This window comes from Micromys minutus (assembly GCF_963924665.1).
Source record: "Micromys minutus genome assembly, chromosome: 4".
Lineage (NCBI taxonomy): Eukaryota > Metazoa > Chordata > Mammalia > Rodentia > Muridae > Micromys > Micromys minutus.
The window spans coordinates 12,452,882-12,460,153 of NC_137973.1; the positions used below are offsets into that span (position 1 = coordinate 12,452,882).

The 7,272-nt window shown below is 35.6% G+C and overlaps 1 pseudogene across 1 annotated transcript; it reads right to left on the reverse strand.

Annotated features, from left to right (window-relative positions):
- Nucleotides 1–3,137: 3,137 nt before the first annotated feature.
- LOC308420363 (apoptosis inhibitor 5-like) lies at nt 3,138–4,638 on the reverse strand (annotated as a pseudogene). Its single transcript has 2 exons — nt 4,586–4,638; nt 3,138–4,437 (listed from the first exon to the last, which is right to left on the reverse strand). The product of its transcript is annotated as an apoptosis inhibitor 5-like (transcript).
- Nucleotides 4,639–7,272: the final 2,634 nt, after the last annotated feature.

Below are 7,272 nucleotides of genomic sequence, written 5' to 3' on the forward strand. Positions count from 1 at the left end.
CAAAAAAAAAAAAAAAGTAAGAAAGAAAACATTGATACATTATTTAGGAAAAAATGCAAAGAATATAAAAGCTCCTAACCCAAAACATCCAGGTAATTCATGACACAATAAGAAAACCAAACTTAAGGACAATAAGTTCAAAAGAAAGTTATGACACCAATCTAAAAAGTCTCATAAACATTTTCAACAAAATCAGAAGAAAACTTTCCCAAACTAATGAAAGATTTGAACATGAACATACAAAAAGCCTACAGAACTCCAAAGAGATTAGACTAGAAAAGAGACATAAAATTCAAAACACCAAACATTCCAAACAAAGGAAGAATTCCAAGTGCAGTAAGGGAAAATGAACAAGTAACATATAAAGGCAGAGTGAATAAAATTAAACCAGACTTCTCCAGAGAGACAATGAAAGCTACAAGCTCTTAAACAGATGACATATAGACCCTAAGAGAGCACACTGTCAGCACAGGTTACTATATCCAGCAAAACTCTCAAATACCATAGATGGAGAAACCAAGATATTCTAGGAGAAAAACAGATTTGCAAAATATCTGTCAACAATCCCGAAATCCCTACAAAGATAATAGTTGGAAAACTCCAACACAAAGAAGAAAACTACAACCTAAGAAAAGTAAGAAAATAATCACGCAAATAACCAAAATAAGATAATCACACAAACATAATTTTACTTCTAAAAACAACAGCAGTGACATAATAGGAAACAACAATTACTATTACTTAATATCTCTTAAAATCAATAGACTCAATTTTCAATAAAAGGACATAGACTATCAGATTGGATATGGTCCCAAGATACAAGATGAAGTAAAAATTATAATATTGAATAAAAAATATTTTCAATCAAAAGTTATCAAAAGAAGACAAGGGAGAGTACTTTTTATCCATCAAGATGAACACTCAATCTTGAACATCTATGCTCCAAATACAATGGCAACCATATTCATAAAAGAAACTCTTCTAAAGCTTAAAACATATGTTGCCCCCACACACAATAATAGTGGGGGACTTCAATATCTTACTCTCATCAATGGACAGATCATGCAAGCAAAAACAAAACAGAGACACAATGAAACTACCAAACTTAAGCAGTAAATGAATTTAACAGATATCTATAGAACATTTTTTTTTTACAAAAGGAAATTTATTTCAAAAACATAGGGGAATGTTTACATTTAAACAAGGGGATAAACAGATGTCCTTGCAGAAGAAAAAGACTCATGGCATGAAGATTTTCTTTCAAACTTCTTAATCAAAAAGAGCACTACGTTATGAAATAGGCAAGGACTAGGAAGGAAAAGGATGAGGAGGGAATGAACATAGTGTGCTCTGCAGTAGACACAGGGTCAAGTTACTTCTGAGTTTACAAATACCCCCAGACAAGAAAAGAAAAATTACTGTGTTCAAATTTGTATTGCTATAGTCCAATTCAATTTTGTGCTTGAAGTGGCTTTAGGTCTTGCTGATCTATCTCTGAGGTCCATAACTAGATGTTCACAGTATTTAACGGGCAATCCTATGTTCCTATGCTTGTTCACACTCCAAGGGAGCCTAGGTTCAGCCCAGTCTTGTGGAATATTCAGAGTTTATTGCCAGCACTCCATAGTTAAACTGACCAATTACTTGTGCTCTTTTTTATCATTCAAGACTTGCAGAAATATTTTTGCCATAAAAACATGCAATGATTCTCACAAGAGATTGATTTTTTTCCAGTATATAAGTGATGATAATAAAGACACCTGTGTAGGAATCAAAACCTCAAAAAAAAAAAAATCAAACCACTAGAAATGTCATCTGAATATCTGTTTTGAATAGCAAACTTGTTGAAGGAAGATCATCTGTGGAACAAAAATGTATGAAACATTCAAATGAAGAACAGAGTCTGGTCTACTAAAATTGCCTAACATAAGACACTCCACAAACCTCCCATTTGTCATCTTAATCTAAAGACTATTGGTTAAGTTATACAACAATCTGATTAATAACCTGAGGAGTTAAGTTTTGAAAGTGGCAAAAGCAAGCTGAGCGAGCAACTATTAGGGTAGGTGCTATGTCATCAAGTGTCTTTCCTGGGTAGCCCTGGTTAGTAAGTCTTCAAGTCCCAAAGTACACTATCGCTCCCTGTAGGAACCTGTCTGTACACCAGATCTGGCTGTATTTCACCAACAAGGGTCTTTAAATTTGTCTCTACAAAAACAGCCTTTGTTTGTAGTTTTAAACAATAATCAGGTGAGTTCAACTGACTGAAATTCCTCCATACTGGAGTAAAGAATCTTAGATACCAAGTCAGTAATGGATTCAGCCTCAAAAGGACAATCACATTCTGAGAATTTAAAGAATTGATTTGTTGTACACTCAAGTTCCATAGCACGCATAAATACACACACAGCATATGCTTATATTATGTATGTATACTATGCACATGAATTTCTATTTCAATAATAAAACCCTGTGTTCAAAGCTGTATCCCAAAATATGAAAAGTGAAGGGAACAACACGAGACAACTTCTTTCTAAAAGGCTGATGTCACTTGTACATTGTGAGAAGGTGATGTTTAATTTCTATGACTCCTGTTATGGATGCTACAGCAATGCCTAGCAACTTGATTAGAAAACAATGAAAGCAAAAGGCCGAGACTGATTATTACTCTTCTCCACGAATTGGGTAAAACACTGTAACAGAATGCGGAGGGAAATAAGTAACGTTTCAAAAGTGATGATTTTTACCAGATCACAAGTGAGACGGAATTTTCCATTAGAGTCAGTTTCTACATAACCAATTATCAAGATGTGTAAAAGAAAGATTCACAAGATGAAGTCTGGATAATGAGGATATTGAGAAAACTAGTCAAGGCTGCAGACAAAGCATCCAAAAATATTATTGTGGTTTTACCTTGGACATAATCATGGTCTTTTACAAAAGTAGATCATACATACAAAGGTAGAAAGAACATTACGTTTTCAGCTGAAGGCAGCAGTCATTTGAAAGGGACATCCCCAGCAATCCAATAGGAGTTTCAAGTATATTAATCTCACAACAATTCTGAAAAATGATGTTGCAATCAGTAGAGTCTTCCCCAAATACGATTTCTTCATGTTCCTCAACCTTGGCCACCTCTACTTCCCCTGAAGGCTCCTCTCATAATTAAAGTTGCCCAAATTGCTGCTGTACTTTCCACTAGGGGGATTATAAATCTGTGTGGCATCCCTTTTTGGTCTTCCTCGAGATTTCTTAGGTGGTGAACCTGAACTTGTATCTCCACTGGTTCTCTTCCGCCCAATCCCAACTTTCTGTACATGTTTCCAGGACAATATCACTGTGCTCTTATAAGAAGAAGGAAGAAATGTGGAAGAGATCCGTTATTAAAACATTGATATTGTTTGTTACTTTCAATGCAACAACTTTTATCTTGTTCTCCTCTGTTTTAAGGCCTCATCTGTTTTACTTTGGAGAGCCAAGCGAAGTTGTCTGATATAGACCTGAAGTGCAAAGTACTGAGACCTAATTTTTAAATCCTTGAGCTTTTCTGCATTCAGTTTGGCTGTTAAGAAGTCTGGAAGTTTTCGGCCCAGCTGATGAAAACTGTACAACAAAATCTCCACATAACTGAAGTGCAGCTTGGACTCTTCATTCCCAGCGTTCTCTCCATTTTCTGCTTCCTCTGGAGGGAGAGGCATATACTCCATTAATTTATCAAACAGTTTTCTTAAATTTGTATCTAGTTTTTCCATGCCACCACAAAATGAACTCATCTCTGCCAACAACTTCAGTACCTCGAACTGTATATCAAGAACTTCCACCGGCATAGTTAGGGTACTGAGATTAGGGAGAACCTGCTCACAGAATTATGTTACAGATCTTGTAGAATGGACATTTTTAGAGAAGAGAGGCACAGCCTGCCTGTGCACCGCAGTAGCCTGTCCACGCAGTCAGGGTCAGAGGGGCTGAAGGTCTGCTCCAGGTCAGCCTGATCTGCCACCAGCTCTACCAGCTGCTGTCTCCCGCTCACTGTCTGTAAGCTTTTCAGTCCAGACAGAATCTTCATGAACAAAACAAACTCCTCACCAATAACATCTTCTAGGACCTTTTTGGATTCAGTGAGTATGACCTCCTCTACTTCCTTAGTTAACACTTCTTCTGGGAGTGTCTTGAGTTTTGTGGACAGGAGTTTAATCGCTCGGACTCTAACAATGTCTTCTCCTTGAAGAATCTGCCTAAACAAGCCACCTAGTGTTCCTTTTGGGTCCATCTTAAATATACTTAACAGAGCATTGTTCACCAAATAGAGTCACCTGTCTGCAGAAGCTTGGTTAGTATATCTGCTACTCTTGGGAGGTTTTCTCCCGTGGCAAACTGAGGCAGCTCTCTAATTGCTTGGCATTGTGTTGACACATCTTCATCCTCCCAGAGGTCTGACTGTGCATTGATAGCAGAATCAGACCGCTCTGAAAAATGCTTAAAGAATTTTGATATAAACTGAGCTGCTAGTTGCCTTTCCTTGGTACCACCTTTCACACCATCCAGTAACACTTAGTAGGTATTTTTATGCTGGTCCACTTGCTACATCGCATCAGCGAGGATGCCTTAATTGCTGTACAGCTCCTCCACTGTCGGCATGCTGAGCACCAAGTACTGGACTAGCTACTGTTGCTCAACACTTCATTGGTGCCACCGCCGCCCCCATGGAATTTATCTAAGCCATAAGCCGCACTTTTACCAGCCGCTGGACCACCACCTTGTACAGAATTGCCCTGCCTCTCTATATATTTTATATAGAGTATATATATATATACTTTCTCAGGACCTCATGGTACCTTCTTCAAAATTGACCATATTGTCAGTAAAAAACAAAAAGGCCACAACAAATGTAGGAAGATCAAAATAATCACATGGATTCTATCATATCAACATGGAATGAGAATGGTCTTCATTAACAATAAAATCAACAAAAATGAGACATACACATAGAAGCTGAACCATGTTTTACTCAATGATAAACTGGTCAAGGAAAAAATATAGAAATCAATGAATTTTTTTTTATGTCATTTTAAAAGTCTGGTACTAATTTAATTATCTTATTAAACAAAAATGGAAAGAAGATAAAGTGGTATAAAACATAATAAGCTAACATTTCTGAGATGGTAATATTTCTTTTTTTTGTGAATATATGTATAGTTTAAGAAATCAATGAATTTTTTGGAATTCAATGAAAATGAAGGCAAAACATATCCACATTTATGGGGTGCAATGTAGCAGTGCTAAGAAAAATCATAGATATGAATGCCACCAAAAAGAAACTAGAGAGCATACACTACCAGCTTGGCAGCACACCTGAAAGATCTAGAAGAAAAAGAAGCAGATACACCCAAAAGGAGTAGACTATAGGAAATAATTAAATTCAGAACAGAAACTAACCAAAACAAACAGAAATATAAAAAAAAAAAAATCAACAAAACCATGAGCTGGTTCTTTGAAAAAAATAAACAAGATTGATAAACCCTTAGCTAGACTATCTAGAGGGCATAGAGTATCCAAATTAACAAAATCAGAAATAAAAGGGGAGACAACAGAAACTGAGAAAATTGAAGAAATCATCATTTCCTACTACAAAAGACTATACTCAAGAAAACTGGAAAATCTAGATGAACTGGATAATTTTATAGACTGATACCAGGTACCAAAGTTAAATCAGGATCAAATATACCATATAAACAGTCCCATAACTCCTAAAAAAAAATAGTAGCAGCCATCAAAAGCCTCTTAACCAAAAGAAGCTGATGACAAGGTAGATTCGTTGAAGAAATTATTTAGACCTTCATAGAAGACCTACGAACAATACTTTCCAAACTATTCCACAAAATAGAAACAAAAGGAACAATACCCAATTCATTCTTCAAAGCCATAATTATGCACATATGCAAACCACACAAAGGCACTACAAAATAAAATAACTTCATAATAGTTTCCACATGAACATCACTCAAAAATACTTAATAAAATTCTTGCAAACTGAGTCCAAGAATATATCAAATGATCATGCATAATAATAAAGAAAGCTTTGTCCCAGAAATGCAGAGATGGTTCAATACATAGAAATCCATTATATAAAATATCACAGTAAAAAAAACACACATGATAATCTCATTAGATGATGAGAAAGCATTTGGCAAGACTCAACACCCCTTTTGTTAAAAATCTTGGCAAGATTAGGAATTCAAGGCCCATACCTTAATATAATAAAAGCAATATATAGCAAACCAGTAGCCAACATCAAACTAAATGGTAGAAAAATTGAAGCAATCTCACTAAAATCAGTGACTACACAAGGCTGCACACTCTCCCCCCACCTAGCTATTGAATATTGTACTGAAAATCCTAGCCAACAATTAGATAGCAAAAGGAAGTCAAAGGGATACATATCAGAAAGGAAACTGTCAAAATATCACTATTTGCAGATATTATGATAGTCTATTTATGTGACCTTAAAAATTCTATCAGAGAACTTCTACAGATGATTAAAAAACAAAAACAAAAACAAAAAAAACAACAAAAACAACAAAAAAATTTAGCAAGGTAGCAGGATATAAAGTTAACTCAAATGAACAAATCAGTAGCATTCCTCTACTCAAAGGATAAACAGGTTGAGAAAAAAATTAGAGAATTGACACCCTTCACAATAGTCACAAACAATATGACATACCATTGTGTGACCTTAACCAAGAAAGTGAAAAATCTGTATGACAAAAATTTCAAATCTCTGAAGGAGGAAATTGAAGACCTCAGAAGATGAAAGCTTTCTCATACCCATGCATTTGAAGGATCAACATCGTGAAAACAGTCATCTTGCTGAAAGCAATCTACAGATTCAATGCACTCCGCCTCAAAATTCCAACTCAATTCTTCATAGAATTGGAAAGAGCAATTTATAAATTCATTTGAAATAAAATTGAGATACAAAATAACCCTGGATATTGAAAACTCTTCTCAACAATAAAAGAACTTCTGGGAGAATCACCACCCCTAACTTCAAGCTGTGTTACAGATCAATCATGATAAAAACCACATAGCATTGGGGTATTGGTACATAAACTGGCACTTAGGTCAATGGTGCAGAACTGAAGACTCAAAACTGAACTTCCACAACTATGGTCACTTGATCTGTTACAAAGGAACTAAAATCATTCAATAGATAAAGGAAAGCATCTTCAACTAATGGTGCTGGTTCAATTGGCAGAAAAATGCAAATGGATC